At 41.2% G+C, this 24,512-nt stretch overlaps 1 protein-coding gene and 1 pseudogene across 1 annotated transcript in view; both read left to right on the top strand.

Annotated features, from left to right (window-relative positions):
- LOC119239501 (FGFR1 oncogene partner 2 homolog) overlaps positions 1–11,568 on the top strand; it is a 37,173-nt pseudogene extending 25,605 nt beyond the window's left edge.
- The window catches only part of MYO1E (myosin IE), a 194,153-nt gene that overhangs the window by 26,002 nt on the left and 143,639 nt on the right, over positions 1–24,512 (top strand). The window lies entirely within an intron of this gene.

Raw genomic sequence — 24,512 nt, 5'->3', positions numbered from 1 at the left:
AGCAACCTTCAGTTTGAGTTTAGAGTTTCCTCAGTTTTCATATCTGGAAAGTGGAAATGTTTATAAAATTTCACAATAATATAGTCATAATAATCACCTTCTAGAATTGCTATAAAGATCAAATTAAATCAACTATTTGGAATGTTTTGTAAACTCTAGACAATCATTGTAAAGATGCATTATATAAGCACATATTTGCTTTAAAGTTCTATATAAGGAATTAAGCATTCTTTGGGGTTTGTTATATGAATTACTGGAGATGCCAGAGAATTTTCCAGATGGCTCAACATGTGTCCAAAATTTAAGTCCTGTTAAAAACACATCATTTTAAAAATAAAAGACACGTTTCATGGCATTCTGAGCTCTAGATTTAAAAGGGTAGAAACCTGTTGAACGACTTTTTTTAATTCAGGAAAAGCTTCAAGCTTTTCTTTAGCTTTTGGTATTAGCTGAGTGTAGTAGAAGAGCAAATAGGAATCACTGCAGGGCTGACTGATGCCTTCACTTGAACAGATCCCACAGAATCAGGAGGCCATCGCCCGAGAGGGCATCAGAAACATGTGCGCCAACCATGCTGTCTGTACTTAAATTACACTTGTAATCTTGCAGCACAGATGCTAGGTCCATGCATAGCTGCAAATGATGGGAGTTCTTTTCCAACATTCTCAAAGGGCATCATTGGTATTTATTAGACTCCCCCACCCCCATCCCCACCTGTGTTTAGCAGTGGCTGTCCCCTGGGGCATGAAGGCAAGTACAGTTGAACTGCCGGCCAGTTCCATTTTAGCCTCCGAGTACCTGGGAAACACAGGTGCTGGGCTTCAAAGAGACGTGGGAGCCAGCCCAGCCAAGTCTGATCTACTTTCCCAGCTCTGACCAGCCTAGGGCATGTGCATGGAACAACAGCAAAATGCAGCCCTGGATTCAGAACCAAGTGGGTTTTTTATTCATATTCAGCAGAGATCTGTTGATGCAAAAAACATGCTCTCCTGATGTGGCCACTGAATCATCACTTGCTTCTTTCAAAATCCTAAAATCTTGCCTTCTGATGGTATTTGGCAGGTCACTTCTCAAACCAAGCAGCCTGTGCTTGCCAGTGAAGTGTCTGAAAGCGGTTGCAAGTAATTTAACAACTCTTTGATTGTCTGCCTTTTAGTACATACCATGAATACTGTACATATATCCTCCAAATTGTGCCAAACATTTTTTCTTTGAAATTTTTGACATGAAATTTGTACTTTGTTTAGTAATGAAAGTATAAGGCCACAAGCTCTGCATGAAATGAATAAAGATTGTTCTGAGTAGGCTTGCATCCCGCATGAATACCCTCATTTTTTCTCTTTTCTAGTTTGGCTCGTTGTGTGAGCCAAATAGTCATTGTGTGAATATTCTCATTGATACTGTCTTTGAGTGTATTAAAATCTTAAAAGCCATTAAAGACCTAAATCTTCATACTCAAATTACTTTTGACTTTTTTTTTTTTTTCCGTGGGACCCTCGCCGGCAGCCTGGGAACGAACTGGCGCTGCAGAGGCTAAGGGCAGCCTCGCAGCCCAGCGCTCAACTGCTGTGCCACCAGGGGAGGCCCTGACTTTTTTTTTTTTTAAAGACTTATTTATGCACACAAGAGCTGGGGTATAGGCCAGAAGTATGGGGAGTGAGAGAATTCACCAGAGACAGAGTGGGGAGCAGAACAGGTGGACTGACTGAAATACACTGCTGAGGGGAGCAGCGGGTGAGACAGAAGAAGGTCTACTGCGCCATGTGGGTCAGATCCCTGGCCAGGGATCTAACTTGGGGATCGAACTTGCTCTGCAGTGACTGGTGATAGCTTGATAGGGCTGAGACTTAACCCCTTGCACCACCAGGGAGGCCCATTTTTGACTTTTTTTAATTGTATCATTTTTAAATTGAAGTAACAGTGGTTTACAACACTATATATGATTTAGGGGTATAGGTTCACACCTCTTCACACCTACTGCCAAAATCCCATATATATTTAAAAACTTCCTCTGCAATATTATTCATGGCAAGGAGGGGGTGGTGGATGTGTTTTCTGCAATGAAACTTTCTTTGTTGAGTGATTTCCTCCCAGGTTTCTGAAAATGTCACCATAGATGACACATATGGGTGGAGAGAAATAATGAGGGCATTTATGCCAACCTGATAAGCAAGTAATTCTATCAGTCAATATTAAAGAGTTGATATAGTGCCCTGAGATTCCTACTAATTTTTCCCTGCCATAGTAAATCACAGACCTGGCACTGAGACTAGGAGGGGCTGCTGAACTCTGCTAAGTGATTTCTGTATAATCTTTTTTTTAAAAATTTATTTATTTATGCATACAAGAACTGGAGTACAGGCCAGAGGTGTGTGGGGTGGGGGATCCACCAGAGACAGAGTGGGGAACAGAACAGGCAGACTGACTGAAATACACTGAGGGGAGCAGTGGGCGACACAGGAGAAGTCTGCTGCACCATGTGGGTAACTTTCTGGCCGGGGATCGAACTCGTGCTGCAGTGGCTGCGGACAGCTTCATAGGTTGCGTCTTAACCCCTTGCATCACCAGGGAGGCCCTCTGTATAATCATTTAATGGTCTGAGACATTAAATGGAGAATGTTAGACTAAAGTTGCTACCATCTAATTCTAATTTGGACTTGTAGTTTCTGCTACTATGTCACCAACAGGAAAAAATGCTGTTCCCATAGTGGAGAAAGATGACTATTGGTAATATTTTACCATATTCATCTCAGAAATAGTCTAAAATGGTCGTTTTGAAGAGCAAAGCATTCTGTTGATGTTGATTTGCTTTGAAATATTGATGACTTATTCTAATTCAAAGTTATGTGTTTGTCAAAAGAATGAGTGAGATGAACTAACAGAAGCTTTAATGGGGTATATTGAGTTCTCCTTGGCCTCAACTTTCATTCTGGTCTTATGTTACAGTCCTACCATCCTATGGGCCTTTGGGAGGAAGAGGGCTGTCTTGTTGGCCACATTTTCTTCAGGAAACTGCAGCGCGTGCACTAGAGTAGGAGCTTAGTTTGCTGTATTAATTGAATATTTATTGAGTGGAAAACCAAGTGGAAAAAGATCCCAGAAGCAGTTGCAAGGATAGCAATTCAGATAAATACCTGCATTTTTTGTAAATTGGTTGGTTGGCTTTTGTAGACCAAGGATGGAGGGGAAATCCCTCCATACTCCAGTCTTCATAAGGTTGTTGTTTATGAGCAGACTGGAATGTTGCTTGGTGTCCTTCGGTGTTGGTGCTATTCTTTCCTCACCCTATACCACACCTCTCTGTGTTACGATTTGGGTGTCGCTATCAACCACCTCTTTGTCCCTTGTTGCTGCTGTTCTCGGTTACACAGAGATACCCAATCTTGGTGGGCATTTAGAGTATTTCCATTTTTTGTTGAACACTCCCGCTTGTTTCCCGTCAAGTGGTTTCTGTGCTGATTCATTGGGTATGTGCATGTGATACTGGGAGAGGAACTCCAGAATTGACTTCAGAAAGGTTTTGCCTGTTTTGCACTCATCAAAGATATAAACAAATAGAGAGTTATGAAAATATGGTAACATTGTGGAATTATTGGAGGATAATTCCAAGTAACTAAAAACCAACTGCTATAAGCTCACAAAAATTTTTGAGGACAAGAGATTCTTTATATTTCTTTTATATCCCCCCACGACATAGTTAACTGATGAGTGTAATTGATCTATTCAGTCAGGAAGTCTCTTACCTTTCATACTCTTCCCCATTACCTGGGCATATTTCCAGGGGGTTTCAGAGGAAGAAAAAACTAGCTCTTTCCTGTGAGAATATGCTACTTTCAAAGTGTTTACTTAGATGCATAGTGGAAGCTAAAGGTATTTATTAAACTCACACTTGTGGTTTAACTTTCAAATATAAACATTATAGGAACAGAGAGAGAAAAAAGGGAAAAATCTAGAGACTAAAGTCAAGGCAAGAAGAGAGTAGATCTAAAAGTGAATAAAGAATCAGTTTTTCCAGAGGAACAAGGATGGCCACAGTTGGGAACTAGGTCTGGTGTGTGTCAACTAGGTATAGTGTGTGTGGTAGGGGAGTGGGTGGTAGCAGGCAGTGTTCAAATGTGTGTAGAAGATTGGCAAGGGGATGGACTATATTAGAAAGTAGATAGTGATGATCGGGATAGTTAATCAGAAACTTGAAAAGCAAAACGTGGGGCCTCCCTGGTGGCACAAGGATTTATGCACAGCACTGTGAAACTATCTGTGGCCACTTCAGCATGAGTTTGATCTCTGGCCGGCCAGTGAGCTAACCCTCATGGCTCAGCAGACCTCTCCTGTCTTGCCTGCTGCTCCCCTCAGCAGCGTATTTCAGTAGATCTACCTGTTTTGCTCCCCACTCTATCGCTGGTGAATCCTCTCACCCCCTGCACGTCTGGCCTGTACTTGCATGATAATTAAATTTTTTTTTGAAGCAAAATGTGGAGTTTGAATACAGGATTTCATAATTTAAAAGAAATGTTATTTTTTAGTAGATTATACTTAGACCATATTTACTAAGCAACAACCAGTTGGTAACATTACTTGTTTGGTCAGTATAGATAAATAGACCACCACATTCTTATGAAAAGGAATGAAGAATTTGGGACTCATTTCTGTCCACCTCAAATACTTTTTTAGGGAATACAGTTAGGGATGGGTAGAGGAATACTTCTGTTAGATTTGCCTATATAATGGGAAACACTTAATTAAAAAATAATATGGAGCCAGTCTTGACAATCTAATTGCCAACAGAGTGCAACAAAATTAATTCCTAAAATATCTTTTGTTCAGTGGTAGCATAAAGCTCTGACTGAAATGATGGGGAAATTTAGTTTATGAGACTTTAGCTGCATTAGAGAGGTTGATAACAGACAGTTCTACTGTGAATTTATGGGACAGGGCACACCATAATTAGAAATGCCTGTAATTAGATTGTTGTTGCCCTTCCAGGTTAATATATCTTACAAAGAATGTCACCTCCCTTGTGCTGACCAAATAATGGAATTCTTGGATTATCATGCTGATCAGTTTGGTCTGTGAGACTGAATTTGAAAATAGTGAGTTTGCTTTTAATTTTGAGAACATAAGTATATGAACCGTAAAAAACCCGGAATTCATTTCCATTAAAGTGGATGCTTTCTTGGACATTGTAATCCTATCATGCACTTGCACTTTGTCTCACAAGAGAAGTAGCAGCAATTAAGACTGAATTCTCCTTTACCCTTGACTTTGAGGAGGCAATTTAATCTCTCTGAGAACACAATTCCTCATCTGCAAAATGGAAGTAATGTATACTTCCAGGCACAGGGTTGTTTGAGGGTTCAAAATTGTAAAGGAGGTAAAAGAAAAAGTATCATAAAATTGTTAGGTATCTTTTGCTTTTAAGTTAATTTGTACTCATGCAATTTTTATCTAGGCCTCAGAGTCTAGGCTAAGAAAGAGAGCTCTTGGACTTTATACTACTTGAATTAGTTTGACTTTATTCTTACTTTAAAAATTAGTCTTTTTCTTCCCTTTTATCTTTTTTGAATATTATCCCTACTTCAATGCAAGTGGTGAAATCAAACTTTGAAATTATAGAATTATAAAGCCAGAACTAGCTACAGATAAAGAAAAAAGCAGTCTGATTAAAATAGCTCTCATCAAAGTGAAAATGATGACAGGCATAGTTCTAACAGGGTTATTTACATTTTGTTTTAAGAGATGTATTTCTCACTGTTAATGTAGGTAAATTTCAAATTGTGGAAAATGTGAGATAATTATAATTTGGGACACAAATTCTTTCCAGCTCAATGCCTTTGGGGCTTGGGGGAGTGATATGTCTATATGATTTCCCATTATAATATGAAGCTGAAGTTGGCAACCAAAAAAAAATGCTTGCAATCCATAGAAGAAGGAGTCTGTCTCATCCTTTAATTGCTGTTTGTATGTTTTGTTCCACTCCCTCCATCTTATCCTGAAATACAGGGCAGTTACTTGGTTCCCAAGAGTTTTTCTTTGGAACTGTTGCTGGTCTCTAATTCCAATTTACTTCCCTGAGTTCAAAAATTGCTGCTTTTAATTGCAGACTAGAGTTTGTAAAGAAAGATGGTGGTGATTGAAAAGGTTTGCCACTTCTGATTTTTCCATCTCCTTATAGTTCACTACACAGTGAACAGATCTGTGAACTGTGCAAGGTTTGTCTCAGAGTTTTGGGAATTTTCCTGAATCTGTCCTTCTATATCAGCTCAACAAAATTCTGTAAAGGACCAACTGGGAAATATTTAGTGGGCTGTACATTCTCTTTGAAACTCTTTGACTCTGCCACTCTAGCATGATATCAATCATAGGCAATATGCAAATGAATGAGTGGAACTGTGTTCCAGTAAAACTATTTTCAAAAACACACAGCAGCCCACAGTGACCCAACAAGATTCAGTCTCATGCTGTAGTTTGCTTACCTCTGTTATATAAAATTTCCATAAAATTAGGGGAGCTATGTTTTGATATTAAAAGGAATGCATTTAATAAATTTAGGATTTTAATTTATTAAATACCCTAAAGTTGAATCAAAGGTGTATTAGTTTGCTTAAAAATTTACCAATAAGACTGTGTTATTACAATTTTTCAGTTCTTTACACCATATACCTATAGATTGAATTAGGATAAACTCTGGCAGCAGACTTTAGGAATATTTACTTTCCTCAAGCATTTACTTTTCCTTAAATATTTTCTCAGAGTATTTACTTTTCTACACAATTAGTCTGCCATTCTTCATGGTGCACTGTTATTTTATTTTTTTTTTTATTTTTTTTTTTTTAGAGGCATGTTTTATTTATTTATTTATTTGTTTGTTTGTTTTGTTTATACATGCACTGGGTACAGTCAGAAGTGCGGGAGGGTGAGAGAATTCACCAGAGCCAGAGCGAGGAGCAGAACAGGCAGAAGGACCGAAATACACTGCTGAGGGGAGCAGCGGGCGGCAGGAGAGGTCTGCGCGCCATGTGGGACCCTCCTCTGGTGGCTGGGGAGCAGCCGGGGATTGAACCGGCGCCGCCGAGGCTGCGGGCAGCTTCACAACCCAGCGCTCAACCGCTGCGCCACCGGGGAGGCCCTGCACTGTTATTTTAAATTAATGCCACTGACCTAAGGCCAACTAATCTTAGAGCTGGAAATTATGAGGAGAGAATGAACTAGGAGAGGGAAGTCAACCTCAAATGATCCTCGAAGTCAGTATCAGATGCCTTGAGAAGTCATTGCTGCTGATTTCTACCATCTTCAATTATAGTACTTTGATTCTTAACCTTAAAAAATTTCCTTCATCCATTTCAAGCCATGTGGAATATCTATTACTGCTTAGGAATTTGCTGTGGTTTTTCATTGATCAAGGCCCCAGACTCTGGAATATGTATTAATTTATTTGGGCAGAGAGCATAGGAATCTACATGCAGAATCAAGTGAACTTTATGCTGAAGTAGAATATTGAAGCTGGGAATGATTAATTCTTTAAAGAATGAACCATCAACATTATATAAACAATGAATTCTAAGGTTATTTTGCAGTCTGCTTTTTAAAGTACTAAGGTGATCTTACTGACTTCCCACTGTTCCTTCATAAACAATATTTGTGTACAGGCATTGGTAAATTATTAATTTGTGTTCCAGTGTTTCATGTTTGAAATACCAGTCCTCCCTGTATGTGGGGGATTTGATCTCACGCTGTAATCGACAGGGTTCTGGGAGGTGGGAATAGCTGTGGTTTGCTCTTTTAAAGACCTTAAGAGAGAATCACAAAGTCGTGGTTATGCAGGAAGTAGGCCTGCCCAGTGCTTGACAGCTGGCAGTTCCATATCAAGTCACATGATGCCAGGAACTTGGAAGGAGCACTAAATTGTGGGAAAGTTTGGGTGGGCTTCCCCACCCTGATTTGCAGAAGTCCTAGAATGCCTTTTAAAGTGTTCTGCAGCTCTTTTGAACAGATGTAAAAATTTTTTTGGTTTGGAGCTACCCCAGATGTTTACATTATGAGTCTTGGGTTCATTCTCCTCCTGCATTCATACTTAGCCTCACTATCGAAGCATCTAGTAAACAGGGCTGGTTATAGGATTCCAGGGCGCCCTGGCTCCACACCAGTTTCAGGCTATGGCATTTGAGGCAAGTCACTTAACCTCTCAGATTCTCTCACTGAATGGAAGTTGTGACAGTATGTAGATCGTAGTGTTGCTTGAGAATTAAGAAGTGTAAGGCATGGGAACCTGACGTGAGGTTTCTTCCACTGGAATGTAACTCCACGGGGAACCATATTCCCAGTGCCCATAGCAGTGCCTGGCATGGAGTAGAAGTTCAGTTAGTATTTGTGAAATTAGTACCAAGTACCCAGTCAATGTTAGTTACTACTGTCATTAGTAATATTCTCACACTTATTGTTTAAATTACCTTTACACTCAAGTTGCATTGTGCACCTTTCGTCTAACCTTCTAACAACAGTAATTGTTAGGAAGCAGCTGTGGTCTTGTCAACAGTACTGGTTCCAACCATCACTGGCCCTGATTACCGATGTGCAAAGTTGCTTAATCTCTCTGAGCTAGTTCCCTCATCTGTGGATTGGGATATTAATGGCCTCTCACAGAGGATAAGTGGGTAATAGTCTTAGATTTGTCAAGACTATATAGATAGAAACAACCGTGGTACCTAGTCCTTTCTCCAGCAACCCTCTGGGTGCTGTGTGCTCCGCATTGGATCCCATTGCAGATTGCCCAACTCTGGAGGTATGGGGAGCTCATTTCCTTGGGGAAAGCCTTGTCATAAGAAGCTTTATCATAAGTAGTCATATTTTCTCACCACATTGATCAAGACATCTGTGTTCTGACCTGGCTCAACTCCAAACAGCTGGAGTTGTGTATTGCCCTTTAAGTTTTCTGACTTTGTCTTTGTAAAATACTAGTAATAAGTCTATGTCATGCTATATGAATTGGAGAGAGACCAGGGACAACTACAAGACTTCTGGAGCTGTACAGTGAACTTTCTGACACACCCCCTTCAATGGAAGGGTTCAGTGTCTAGTAAATTGCAATTCTCTATCTCTCTCGCTCTCCCTCTCCCCCTGCTTCCTCTCCCCCGCCTTCCCCTTCCTCTTCCCTGCCCCTCCCCGCCACAGCTCCTGTACATATATCAAGACAGTTCCCATAGTGCTGGAGGACAAAGTGTCCATATGACTAACATTCCTTTGCCCACGAAGGGGACTCTAAACCTTGTCCTAGGATGTGTCTAGAAATGGCAACCCAGGTACACTTTGCTTGACTTTACTCTTTCCCTCATCCCCACATCTAAGTCATCAGCACATTTTTTTAAAAAGATCTATTTATTTATGCATACAAGAACTGGGGTACAGGCCAGAGGTGCAGGAGGTGAGAAGATTCACCAGAGACAGAGTGGGGAACAGAACAGGCTGATCGACGGAAATCTGAAATACACTGCTGAGGGGAGGAGCGGGCGATATAGGAGAGGTCTGCTGCACCATGTGGGTCGCCTCACTGGTGGGGGGTCAACTCGTGCTGCAGTAGTTTGGATAGCTTCATAGTGCTGATGCTTAACCCCTTGTGCTACCAGGGAAGCCCTCATCAGCACATCTTGTCATTTTTAGTTGTAAAGACAAATCATACAGTCAAACATCACTCCATAGCTGCCACCCTCATTTAACAACTATCTTTTCTCATCCTGAATTGTTTAGGACATTTTAAATTCATTTCTGCCTCCATACCAGCCCCTGCAATGTGTGCTGTTTTTAAAGTAAATAAATGTGAATGTTTACATAATACTATGTAGCAGCATATAAAGTAATATTTCAGACTAGATTTCCTGAAAATATTTACAAAATATGCTTTCTACACAGGTAAGCAGGCTCCATGTGTGGCAGTGTCCTGTGGACCTGGGTCACCCTATGGAGCTCACGTGGGGCTGAGGAGCAGTCTTGCTGTCCACAAGTCAGAGGACTGGGATGGGGGCTCCTGTGTAAAGTTGTGCACTCCATGAAAGAGTCAGATAAGAAAATACCTTTCTCAAAAAGAGACGATATCACCCACCATGTTCCTTCTACTGAGACCCCACCCAATAAGCCCCACCCAGGCCCCAGTTTGTAGAGGTGCTTGTAGCAAATTGCCTGAAGGCTGGAACTTCAGACCTTCCTATTCTCCTATATTCCCTGAAATGTTACCTGACTTTCTGTTTTACAGAGCCTTTTTACACAGGAGGGAGGTGAGCAGATATTGGCCACTCAGCCAATAAGAAGTAGACTCTTAACTGAATGCCTTTAGGTCATTTTGTAATTGTCTGCTATATTGACAAAGGGAGTGATTTGCACGACTTACATCATCTTTATTTTATTTTATTTTAAATAACTCTGAGACATTTTACTTATTTATTTTTAAAGATTTATTTATTTATTTATTTATACAAGCTCTGGGTACAGTCAGAAGCGCGGGAGGGTGAGAGAATTCACCAGAGCCAGAGCGGGGAGCAGAGCAGGCAGAAGGACCGAAGTACACTGCTGAGGGGAGCAGCGGGCGGCAGGAGAGGTCTGCGCGCCATGCGGGACCCTCTTTCGGTGTCCGGGAAGCAGCCGGGGATCAAACTGGAGCTGCAGAGGCTGCTGGCAGCTTCACAACCCAGCGTTCAACCGCTGCACCACCGGGGAGGCCCCTTACATCATTTTTAATTAGAACATACCTATTGGTTGAGCTACACTGAGCCTCCAGTTGCCCCTGCTCTGCCTCTGCCGTTTTCAGAGTTTGCTAGCTGAAGAAGCTGAACTGGCCCTCTAGGTAGTTGGTACCCATTACAGAGACTTTGAGTCCTAATCACCACAGCACTTGGCTGGTAGGGATTGACATCAGAATTTTCATCAGAAATGGGTTACACAACTGAGAAGACCATTTGCTGATGCTAAAGAATTTGTTGAAAAATTGATAGATCATGACAATGCAACAGAATCTATCTCTGCTTGAGCAAACCACAGTTCTCATCAAGTGAAGAAATTCAAGAACGTGATGAAGTTACAAGACATCTGCCATGATTCACATTCATTGTAGGAATCCAGCAAGAAAATCAAATAATTGCGATAAGAGAACAAAGAATTATTTACATCCTGGAATACCAGTCTGTTTTAAAACTTATAATAAGCAAGTGTCAATAGCAAATATTTAAATTGCTAATGGTGAGCAGAAACGATAACCTGTGTATAATGATGAAGTTAAAAGAGCAGCATTCTGAGCACATGTTGACCAGGTAACCGAAATGGTAGCAGTGATGAAGAAAGCTGTTGAAACCGACACTGGCAAAAGGCCAGGCAAAGGAATATTCCAACTAGGATAAGAAAACCAGGGCTTGAGAGAGAGCCTTCAAATAACTCAAGGATCATTTTTGAACCTTTGGAATGATTTGTCAGAAATTAAGCTTTGTCAGCATTTGTGACCAATAGTGACCAATATGTCTCTTAGAGGAGACATTTAGTAGGTTAAACTACTTCCTTGAAAGAGTAAGTACTGGTTCTAAGACAATAATGAAGATGAGATTTTTCTCTTTTCTAGTTGGTCTTTAAGGGTGTTATGTAACTCATTTAGGTAACAGAGCTGAAATGTTTGATGTAGAAAGCTAGGTGATAATTTTATTTATTTATTTATTTTCCCCAAAGATTTATGCATTTATGCATACAAGAGCTGGGGTAGAGGCCAGCTGTGCAGGGGGTGAGAGGATTCACCAGAGACAGAGTGGGGAACAGAACAGGCAGACTGACTGAAATACACTGCTGAGGGGAGCAGCGGGTAAGACAGGAGAGGTCTGCTGTGCCATGGGGGTTGCTCCCTCGCCAGCCGGGGTTCAAACTGGGTGCTGCAGAGGCTGTGGATTGCTTCATAGTGTGGTGCTTAACCCCTTGCGCCACCAGGGAGGCCCTTAGGTGTGATAATTTTAAAGTAAACCAGAAATCACTCTGACTCATAGAACCCTTTTTTAAAAAAGGTAGTTACTAAAGAGATACAGAAAACGTGTATTACAATTTCAAAAACATTTTCCTGCATCTATTCTTAAGCTCCATCTCGTTCTCATGACATGTAAAATTTTCCTTTTATTAGACTTTCAGACAAAAGGTGGAAAACTTATGGAAGTAGAATATTTGGTTTATTTTTTAATAAAAGGCTGTACATTTAAAAACTAACAAACTGAGATGTGTTATAGCATCAATTGATATCTAATTTTTCTTATTTTTGGTGATTATAGAATAAAAAGATGAAGGTATCCAAAAGTGTCAAATACCATTAAAACTTATATAAAATGCATATTAAAATTAGCATAATGGAAAATTTACTTTTGAGCATATAATCTGTTGAAAAAACTGTGATTTCACATGGTAATTTTATATATCATTTTACATAACAGTAAAATTCAAATATACTTTTTTTTAAAGATTTATTTTTATTTATGCATACAAGAACTGGGATCTAGGCCAGAGGTGTGGGGCCTGAGAGGATTCACCAGAGACAGAGTGGGGAGCATAACAGGCAGATCTACTGTAACACACTGTTCAGGGGAACAGCAGCAGAGACAGGAGAGGTCTGCTGCGCCAAGTGGGTCAGCTCCCTTGCTGGGAATGGAACTCCTGGGGATGGCAGTGACTCTGAACAGCTTAATAGTGCTGAGATTTTAACCCCTGCACCACCAGGGAGACCCTCAAATCTACTTTTCACTTCAGAATTTTTCTATCTTAAGTTTGGGTTAAGTGGAGTTGATGGAGCTGACTGAAAAATAAGGACCCAAACACTAAATAGTTTTCTCATTCAGGGGCCTCAAATAATATTTTGTAAGTAAATGTCAATTCTTATTTTTAAACTTTTGTATCGTATTTTGGGAAAGGATCCCTTAATTTAGTGGCACATTCATTCATGTAGTAAGATGAGGTTAAAAACAAAAATAAAGCATAGTTATAAAATATACAAGCTGCAATTTGTATTTAACACAAAAGGAAGGTTCATAGACAAAACCAGAATGATAAAATATTAAAAATGAAAATCCATTATATGATTCATTTTAGGCTTAAAAGGTTATTTTAAAAAGAACAGAATAGACATTGCCCGTTGGTAAATGAAAAACATCATGTGATTTTTAAATTGAAAGGTGGGTTTAGGCTGACCACCCAAATAATTCTGTGCAATTTTCCAGAGGAAGTGAGAATTACTTGGGTATTGGCAGAAATTATAACTGTTTTGTTAGGTTTTTTTTTTTTTTTCCATGTAAGCACCTGATAATAAAAAAATATATCCAAAAGAAGAGGAACTGAAGATTTGACTTTGGTTAGACTTTGGTCTCTAAAGAATCTAAGATTGTTTCCCTTTGCTTTAAAATTTCCATTGTTGCCTCTTGTGCTTTCAGAAAATTCTTAATGCTTCTATATTCTTATAAACTGGACAGTCCTGGTCATAAGTCAGAGGTCAGAGCTGGAAGGGACCTTTGAGGTGAATCCATGACCCCCATTTGATAGGGGAGAAAATCAAAGTCAGATGATGAAAGTCTCAAGATCTGCCTAAGCCAACAAGATCAGGAAAGATGCTGTAAAAATGGAAATCTGTTTTACAGACAACAGCTTTTTCCCAGCCCGGGTCAATTTAAGAAGGAAAGGCTGGTGTGATTTTAAGTAAGTTATTTTTTTTTTCAAAAGGGGGAAAATGCTAGATTAACTTTAAAAAATAACTGTTAGTATACCTTCATGGGAAAAAGTGATTGGATATGTACATTTTAGTATCTGTTTTTGAAGGATATAATATTGGATTGTACTATCAAATCCAGAAAATCCTGAGTTGATTTTTTTTCAACAGTGAGTTGATCATGGAGCTCTGTGCTCATCAGCTAACCTCACGCCCTGCTGACTGCGACTCACAGGAATTTAAGACCTTCAGTCAAGCTGTGATCTTTTCCACAAAATCCCTGGTTATGTAATTTGAATTTTTTTCCCTAATAAGAAAGGAAAATTGGGTTAGTTTAGATTGTGAAACACCAAGGAAAAGGAAAAGATAGTTCCCTAGTCTAAAGGCATTTCTTTGCGCAAAGTTCTAGGATGCTAAAAATAACCAATCCAACTATTTAAATTTGTAACTTGTAATTGACAGGCCCTGTATTCCCCATGTCTTCATCACTCCCTCATAGAAGTAAGGCCCCGAGGAGTCTTCTCATATATTAAGGACATGAGATTCCACTTAACAGTCTGCAAGAAGTTCACTTAACAGTTTGCAAGAAGTAGGTGCAGCATTTGGACATCATTCGATCGATAATTGAGTCTCTGCTGTGTTGCTGCTTTCTTTGTGAGGTGCCCGGATAAGGATAAACACAGGCAGGGCATGGTGTTGTTCTGCCTTCAACTTGGGGAGCTCTGTGTATTGGCATCTCTTCCATGTATCTTTCCCATCTTTTCTCCTTTCACCAGCCCAGATTCTCCAACACACTTGTCTGACTCCCAAGAGTCTGGCCTGATTTTCTAATCTTTTCTTTTTAATTAAAAACCAGCTATTCTCAGGCCTCCCTGGTGGTGCAAGAGGTTAAATACAGCACTATGAAGCTATCTGCAGCCTTTGCAGCACCAGTTAAGTCGGGCTTCTATTAGTTTAGATGTCATGCACTGCCTTGTTGTCTGCATAGGTGTATGTGCTTGCCTGATTGTGTGCCATGCTGCTTGGCCTCAGAAAATCTAGTCACCCTAAGCTATCTTTTCCTGCTTATCCTTTGTGGCCAAATTGGTTTGACCTCTAGAATTGAGAATACATGGACAGATGTAACCACTTTATTCAAATATGCAACTGAGGCAACACTTCTCCCCTTAGCTTCTCTTTCTCCCCTCAAATAGCTCTAGGATTTTGTTGTCATTCTGCTCTTGAAGGCTGCCTTTGCCTCCAGGCCACCAGCAGATCTCTTGGGACCAGAGAAGTCACATGGGTACATGGGAGGTCTTTGTTGCTCCAAACTCAGAACAACAAAGCCCTAAATGCTTTAGTGGTAATCAAAGGTGACAGCCCCCAACTTGCTTTTATGAGCCAGCCAGAACCCCAAGCCTGTTGCTCTCTCAACCATGGGAACCCTCTCTTCTCCATCATGGTAGGTCCCTAGATATAATATGAGAGGAACACATACTCTCGTTTCCATATCATCCTTAATGCTCACGTCTGAATTTTATTTTTTTAAAGATTTATTTATGCATACAAGAGCTGGGGTACAGGCCAGAGATGCAGGGGGTGAGAGGATTCACCAGAGACAGAGTGGGGAACAGAACAGGCAGACTGACCAAAGTACACCGCTGAGGGGCACAGCGGGCGAGTCAGGAGAGGTCTGCTGCGCCATGTGAGTTGCCCCCTGGCCCACCGGGGATCGAACTGGTGCTGCAGAGGCTGCGGATTGCTTTGTAGTATGGTGCTTAACCCCTTGCGCCACCAGGGAGGCCCCTCACGTCTGAATTTTAATTCTTGTGTTGAAATGGTTTCTAATTGTGTCATGTTTAAAAAAAAAACTATTTCATAAACATGAATATTTACTTTTTTTTGTTTTTAGAACTTATGTTTATTTTTTATCAACCTTATTTCCACTTTCTGTTTACATTGATTTTTAAGGAGCACCTTTTTAATGTAGCTTTGAGAAAATGCTGCTAACTAAATCAAGATGTGTCCTCAATTGTCAGATATATTCTGATTTCAAGTATGTTAAAAAGCAAAAACCAAGAGAGAGAAAAAAAAAAAAGCAAAAACCAAAAGAATGTGCTTTCTTGTTGCCACCAGTGTGCTGCTTCGAATCGATACGGTGTGGGTCAGGACTGATTAGATTTCACTTTCCCTCTGACAGAGTTACTTATGTTTTTAAAATAGCCAGGTAAGCAGGACAATTTCCTTTCAGCCCATCATTAGCTTGAGCGTCCTTTTTACCCCTGCTAGGTAAGCACTTTGAACTTGAAAAACACTCGACTGTACTCTCAAATGGTCTGGATTGTTTAACCACAAAAAGGTTTGGGCTTTTATATTTGAAAATGCTGTGGGTTTCTTTTCATTTCACTTTCAAAACTAACATAATTTGGTTTGTAGTATAGGTACAGCTTTGCTATGATGATTTGTTAAGTTATAAAGGTAACACAAAGGCTACTTTTTCTCAGAAGAGTCAAGTATTGTCATCTGGTAAAAAGGGTTACATTGAAAAGTGACCAGTGATGGGGTAAATGGCAGGAAGGATCCTCGAGTTCTAAGATACCCATCTCAATGGGTTTAAATTGCAGCTTTCACCTTATCCAGAAATCCTGACAGCCTGACATTCCTGACTGTTTCCAGTGGTTAAGAGCTCATTGTCTCATTTCATTGAACTCAATTCATTGAACAGCTACACAAGCTAGAAATGTCAGGGTGATTGTGTTTCTTTTATATTTCTCTTTAAAAATAACTTTACATCCATTTTTTATCTTTTGCAATTAGAGTAATGATAGGTTATCACAGATACTTCTTGTTTGAGCTGAAAGTTATTTTTATGACAGTTATCCATTCATACTGGTATTCTGACTGCTTCTCTAGAATTACCCAGCCATGCCAGTCTTCCTGATCAATTTTCATGTCTCCTATCTCTTTTGAGACTTAAGGGAATATCCAGTTCCTATAAGACGAAGTCAAATAGACATGGATTCAGGGTCAGCCCTGTAATTTACTCATGACATGATTGGATAGCTTACTCATTTTCTCATCTTCAAAATGGGAATAATAAAAAGTTTTGTGAAAAGTAAATTCATTTGTCTCATAGAATTAAATTTTATGATAATTAAATTGGTGCATGTAATGACTTAGTAGAATATCTGGCAAATAGTGAGTGCTCAATAAATATTAGTGTTCTTAGTCACTGTTTAGTAGGCTTCTCCTACCACTCCCTACCCCCCAAACTCATAAAACAAACAACTCACCCCTTTTTAACTTCCTAGTTTCTATGAATGGTACCACCAGTGTTCAGTTTCATAATTTTGAAATCTTGCTGTCTTTTTTTTTTTGGCTTCAGTAATACCCTTGATTTCAGCGTCCAGTCAATTGGTCAGTCTTCTCCTACCCCTCCCTCTAATTCTCATGACCACTTATTTGACAAACATAAAGATGTAGTCTCTCGCCTTCTTGCCTCTGAAAATTTCAAGACAGTGTGGCTCTGGTATAAGTAAGGACTTTAAAGGTAGCTCTACTTGGGTTCAAATTCTGAACCCAACAATTTTGAAACTTAATTCCGGTATCAGCAAAATGGAAATCTGCCTCTTCCGAGATGATTGGATAGTGCGGTGGGATTACAAGATAATGTCTGTAGAGGTCTGGTCACACCTGAGGCATTCATCAAATGCCAGTTACTTTTCCCCTTCCCATCCAGATGATGCTGTGCTTAGTGCTTACATAAACTCCTGAAATCACTATTCCAATTACAAGTTTTCCTCCTTAAAAATCCTCTCTGGCTCCCCATTTCTTAATATAACAAGTCTAAAGTCTCCAGCACACATGTAATGTGGAAAAAATTTCTATACCCCGGCCGAATATGCTTGACTCCCGGTTCCATGACTTAGCAGCACTCTGGACAGGTTTTGTAACCTTTCTGCCATGGTTTCCTTATCTGTAGAATGGGAGTGGTAATAATGGCTCCTACCACATAGGGTTGTCATAAAGATTTAATTAGTTAGCATGGACAAGACTGGGGAAAATTCCTATAACCATTTCATGTGCTCCCTGGTGTCACACCTGCTAGCACTGCCTTCTTTGCTCTACTTAGTACTCCCATGTGCCTACCATGCCAGGCAATATTTTCTCCCAAGCCTGTCTCTTATTTCTGTCTTTCCTTTTTCTCTACTGTTCACTGCTTTGGTGAGTAGGAACTCCTTCACCTGTATCCAGATGTCCTAACTGCTGTGGCCCAGGCCCAAAACCCAGCACTGCTCCTCTGAAAATACTGCATAGTGATTTTGAGTTGGTCTTGCTGTTTTAGGGCAGAAAATAGCCACGAGTGGTCACCTTGCCCTTGTGACACTTGCTTTCTTTATGGAAGTCTTTACCACTGCTAATTGCCAGCTGTTTGTTCAGTTGGCTTACCTTGGTGATTGTGAGTTTAGGAGGTGTCCCAAGAATCTTGTTGTTTCCATGACTCATGCCAAATTAAATTCTCAGTCCTTCTTCCAAGTTTCTCTGGAGCAGAGAAAGAGAAAGACCTATCTTACTGTTGCTGAGCAGGGGTAGTGGGTTCTTGAGTTCCTCATTCAATAATGAAATAAGGACTATCCACGGCAGGTGATTTTTGAAGCTGAGATTTATTGAAGTGATAGAGCCACAGAAAGCTGTAGGGAGACCTGAAGGGTGAGTATCTCTCCCTTACACAGACCACAAGGAGCCTCACTTGGGGATGATGTGATGCTACACGTGGGAGGAAAGGGAGGCGGTCTGGGAACTGCCTGGCACAGTCAGAGCAGGACAACATGCTTCTTCATGCTTCACATGTTCAGAAGATGGAGGACAAGTCCCACCCAGGTGCAGAGGTCTTAGGGTAATAATGAGAACGACATCAGAATAAGTTCAGGGTTCTTCTCAAGACACGTGTGCCACCAGTTGGGCCATGTGGGCCTGTCCATGGAGGAGCAGTGGTCACACATTGTAGTCACTGTACTGCTGACACTGTTGATGAAAACAAAGAGTTCTCTAGGGACCGAGTAAGGAATGATTTGCTGTTAATCGTTAAGCTGTGTTTTATATGCACTATTGTTAGAGTTCTTGTTTCCAAGATGACAGGCAAGGGAAAGAAGTATGCCATCCCATAAGCCCATGTCTCATTACCACCTTTGACTCATCATGTTGAAATTGCTTGTTGGCCCGTTTCTCTGCCTCATTGGACTGGATGCTCTGTGAGGACAGGCAGAGCACCTGTCTTGTTTGTGTCTGTCTCCTGACTTAGAGCAAAATGTCTGCCATATAATAGGTATTCAATTAACATTTGTGAAATAGATGACTGGGTAGAATAAGATTGGAAAATATGCCTCTTTTTCCCATTTCCAAATTGGAAACATCAGATGCACTTTGTTTTCTGCCTAGGGAGGAAACTGCTTCCAACAAGAATATCTTGGGTGTTCTAGAATACTCTTGGCTACTGAACTTATTATTTATGTATTTATTGGTTCTGCTGCTGAAAAAGCCGTGGGAACTTTTTAGCATTTGTGACTGGTGTCTTATCAACTGTCACTGCTACTTGGACTGATTCCAGATTTATTTCCCCAATATAGTTTCTATTTTTAGTATGCATTATTTGCTTTATATATCTTCCTTTATTTGTTCCTTTCATAGAAATAATGAAAAAGTTACTAATAAACCCAGACTTCAAATAAATCCTCTGTGATGTTGCTATGGAAAGCAACAGAACCATTGTCGAATCCATACACGATTAAATGAATTTTGTCATTGAAAGATCAGTTAATATTGGCAAAAAGTGGCCAGAAATAAAATAGGAAGAATAAATGTGAAAACACATGTGATCATTTGGCCTTAATATCAGGATTCTTTCTGGATTTTATTCATGTCCATTCCTCTTCTTGGTTTCTTTTCTCTTCTCTGTTATACTGCTGAAAAGTGAGTATGCTGCCCACAAATTTTTTTGGCAGACTTGGGTATAAGTTAATTAGCATTTTGGCCTCCAGTCTGGAGAGCAGACCCTATTCTCTTTGTAATGGGTGCCATCAAGGAAGCCTTTCAAAGCAGAGGGGAAAAATGGCACCCAGTCTGCTGTCAAGGATTTTTATGAGGGTCAAGTAGCCTTGGCAAGAATTCAGGCCAGAATGACTTGGCTGCAGCAAAGAATACCACTGCCCTCGTGACAGGTTAGATATGTCATAAACCTGAAGTCACAAAATTCTTAGGATGGTGAAAGGTTGTTGCACTCTGGCAAAGGATTTCTTATTCCATCGCAAAGGATTTTCAAAGGGATTTTTTTTTTTTTTCTGAGCGGTTTGATGGCTGCAGCTGCCCAGTCCTGTGCTCTCTCTCAGGCGGCCATGCCCCCTCTTAGACTTACCATAAGCCAAATCACCTTAGTACTTGCTTGGTCTACCATGCTTCAGCACACAAAATATTCCTTAGATTCTGCAAAGTGTTCCAGAAAGGTGCGTAAGTAACCAATGAGACATGGCTTATATGTCCTGGCAATGTCTGCTTTAATTAATGTTCAGGTTCTACCCTGTGTGAGTTTTTATGTTCAACCTTATACAAATATTGACATTAATTTTGACCTAAGTGTTCTGGCTTGTTCTTATTAACGGCAGCAGTAGTATTGGAGCATTATTTCTAAAGGCAAAGGATGTAAGAAGGAAGTTAAGTGTGAACCCATTCAATCTTCCTAACAGCCTGATGAAATAGTATTTTCACTTGCATTTTCCAAATGAAGAAACTGAGGCAGAGAGACATTAACTAAGTTGCTAAATTTTTGGGTGGGGGCCGCAGGTCAGGATTAAGCCTTTTTTTTTTAAGGTCCCTTCCAACCAAGAGAGATTCAGATTTTTTTTTTTAATTGTGGTAACACTGGTTTACAACACTCTATGTGACTTACACCAACACCCACCACCAAGGGATCCTTCCCGCCAACCTGGTCCACTGGGCCCCCTCACACTTTGCTCTTTCCCTTGCTCCCCCCTGGCATTTTCAGTTCTACTAAGATTCAAATTCTTACTTGGGAGGAGATGTAGCTAAAGAAGTGAGAGGGAGGGAGGCAGAAGGGACTGAGAGAGAGGGACCAAGTGGAGGGAGACGGGAAGAAGGGTGGGGAGAGGAGGAGAGAAAAGTATGTACAAGTTAAGGTTTTTTATGGATTATTTTTGTTTCTGCCTTTTGTTTGTTTTGCTTTGGGTCCATGTCACATCTTGGAGTGCCTCACAACCTCCAGTGAAGTAGGGGCGGGACTAGATAGTTTCCAGGAGTTCAAGTGCAGAAAACTCTGGATCTTCCTTCCAAATCAGAGGTTGCAAATGGGTAGCCCCTATGTTCCACAAGGCCTAGGAATGTATTTATTTGGCTCATAGATTTTTAAATATTTGAGCCATTCATTCTTTAAAAAACATGAGATTTCACATGAAAATCAGCTTCTAGGAGAATCACGCCTCACAACCTTGAGTCTTCATTTCCCCATGGCGGCATTAGCTGCTTCGTCTTAGCCTCTTCCCTCCAGTCTACTCAGCTTTCCTTTCCTTCCTGCCTTCCTCCCTCCTTCGCTCCCTCCCTCCCTCTGTACCACCCTCCCTTTTAAAAATTCTGCCCTTCCATCCCTCCCTCCCTCTCCCACCTAAAGCCCTGCTCCTGCCCTCTGGCAGCACGAGCCTCATAGCGCCTCTCTCAGCCCACACTTCCTCATCTTGGACACTACTGACATTTGGGTCTGGTGAGTCTTTGTTGTGAGGTACTGTCCTGTGCCTTACAGGTTGTTTGTCCACATCCCTGGTCTCCATCTCCTAGATGCCTATGGCACCACCTGTTCATGACCCCAACTGAATGTACACATTGCCAGGTGCCTCCTGGACAGTAAAACTGCCCTCACTGAGAACCGGAGCAGGTAGTGTGTGTGATGAGCCTGTCACTGACAACTCAGTCTCTTAACCTCTCTATTGCCTTTGTCTGGATGTAACACTCTCTGCTTGATCTGGTTTGGTCGGGGTCTTGCCCTATGGCCAGGTGGTATGGTGGATTGATCATGGTGACTGCCGCCTCCTACAGAGAGGAAAGCAGGGCAGGCAGCCACACAGGTAGCCACCTTCAGATGAAAGAAAGAGGGCATCCAAAGATACTGTGCGCAAACAAAAGAGGGAGTCCAGGAGTAACTATTGGAGTAACTCTTAACAGGGTAACAATCTGACTTCCCAAAGGATGTTCTTTGTAACTAGTTATTCCTTTGTTCTTTGAACCATTCTATGAAATAGTCAGGTAGTTGCCTTTCTCATTGGCAGCTGAGAACTAGAATACAGGGCAACTATGTGGGAATAGTGCTGCATAAGTGCACAAAGACACTAGATAGAGAGAAGATGAAAAGGAAGACTTTCTGGAGTCCACCTCTGCCCCTCTGGCCACCCCTGGCGTGATAGCCCCGTGTCACACACTACCCTGTCTTCTCCAGGGAGACTAGAAAGCCAAGCCAAGCCAAGCCAGACGTCATCACACCAGCCCGGCCTTGAAAACATGAACGGTGCAGTTACTTGTGTTTGTGGAGCAGGTTGAGTTGGCAAGGGGCCACCCTGTCTAACTCCTGCTCCAGTCAGGCTGGGTGTAACCCGCCATTATGGTCTCTCTTGGGTTTCGAATGCACAGGAACAATTAAGTCATTCTCATAATTTCATGTGGTACAGAAAGTCCCAAGCCAAAAATACCATCTTTGGTTCCTACTTTTAGACTTCCAGGGAACTTCCCCCTTCTTTTCTCCCTACATTCACTTTGATTCTTTCTATTTTTCTTTTCCTGACTGCATCAGCCAGACGTGGGTCCTGGTTTACTTTACGAAGCACTGCAGAGCCAACACATCAAAATAAGCCCGAGCCTCATTTGGCAGTAGAGGGGAAAGTAGAGATTGTTGGAGTTCCTCAAACAGAGAAGCTTAAAACACAAAAGCATGAGCTGATTTTATCTGCGGTGTGTGGAAATAGGGGAACTGGCCACCAAATGATCACAGAACAATGATGGGATGACACAAGTAGGTATATCTAGACTCCTGTTATTTCTGGTCCCCAGGGAACCAGAGGTAAATCACTTTATCTTTAGTAGATAGAATTTCTTGTCCCATTGGACCATGCCATCCGACCCGTGTTGCTTCCTTAATGATTCTAGATCTTTCTCACATGTATATTAATAGTTGCCTCCTGGCCATGGGATGGCTAACTTCTGGTCCCCATGCAGGCATACACACTCGTGTGCACACACACGGTGTCTCTGCCTTAGTATTTGGTGCGTGTTGCTGGACCACCATTTCGGCTATATCAAGAAGAAAATGAAATGGGGCCTGCCTGATGGAATAGGGGTTAAGTCTCAGTGCAATCATCGCTTTAGCCTGAGTTCAATCCCTTGCCTGGGAGATGACCCACATGGCACAGCAGACCTCTCCTTTCCGGCCCACTGCTCCCCTCAGCAGTATATTTCAGTCAGTCTACCGATTCTGTTCCCCACTCTGTCTCTGGTGAATCCTCTCACCCCCTGCACCTCTGGCCTACACCCCAGTTCTTGTATGCATACATAAATACATCATTTCATTTTCTTCTTCTTTTTAAAGGAATTCTAATTAGTGACGATTTAAAAATTTCTTCTGTGGGAATAGATATAAGTTTATTTATCACATCTTCTCACTAGAGCCATGGTTCTCAAAGACTTTAGCCTGTATCAGAATCACCTGGAGAACTTGTGCAACAGACTCTCATTTGGTAGGTCTGGGTTGGAGCCAAGACTTTATACTGTTTTTTAAAAATTATTATTACAAGGCACAGATCATTTTGTAATCCACGCGACATTATAATTCTAACACGTTTGCAGGTGTGGCTGGTGTTGCCAGATGGTCTCAAGGCCCCTTCGGTGAACTAGAATAATCAAGAGTGGAGCTTTAATCACTAGGTTCCCCTGGCTGCAGTGATGTCTGTGTCTTCTGGTTCTATGCCTTCCTTTGTGTTTCCCTGGAAAGTCCCTTTCTTCCTGTTGCTCAACTAGATCTGCCTCTGCCAGGCCCAGCTGTCATTCCTGTTCCTCCACCAACCCTTTCCTAACAGCTCCTGTCCACACAGGGTACTTCCTTTCTCTAAACTCTTCCAGTTTGAAATTAAGTTCTAGAATTGAATCTGCTGCCTGGTGTCTCGTACACACAGTAAGTTACTACCCAACTAGGCTGAACTAATTTCCTTTGGGAACGTGAGCATGGTTCATATACTTTCCATGTTTCTGCATCTCACACAGAGCTAAGCGCATTGTAATTTGAGTGGTTTATTGATTGGTGAAGGTTCAGAGTGAACTCAGAGGAAATAGAGGCTGCACATTCCACCAATTATTTTCTGATCCAAGCACCAAAGAGTATGCTGCTAAGTTAATACTCTGTGCTGTGTAGGTGCAAAGCCACAAATCCTTCTCTCTGTTTCAGCACTGCCCAGATGTTAGTCTTCTGGAGGAAGGATGTCAGGGCTTGCCCAGTATGGTGGACACCCAGGTCCACTCCCAGGGTCACCCTGGATGTTGCCATAACCATGCCTCTTGGTGCTGTACGTGAGAATCAATTGCTAGACTCCAGGGCAGTGTGAGAGCTGGAGGGAGGGAACTTGGCGAACAAAGAGAGAATGTGGAGGGAATGATGGCAGCTTTGCTGGAAAGGTCAGTTGGGTCATGTTGTGAAAACTTTCCATGGTATAGTAGGATGTGGACTTTGTCCTATAGAAAATAGGGGGACTGTGAAATGACATGAATCAAGTTTGATCTTTAG

Source organism: Talpa occidentalis, unplaced genomic scaffold (genome assembly GCF_014898055.3).
Source record: "Talpa occidentalis isolate TD23 unplaced genomic scaffold, MPIMG_talOcc4v2.1 talOcc4.11, whole genome shotgun sequence".
NCBI classification, from domain to species: Eukaryota; Metazoa; Chordata; class Mammalia; order Eulipotyphla; family Talpidae; genus Talpa; species Talpa occidentalis.
Note: the sequence above shows the minus strand (reverse complement) of the source record. Positions and strands in the feature narration are given on the sequence as shown.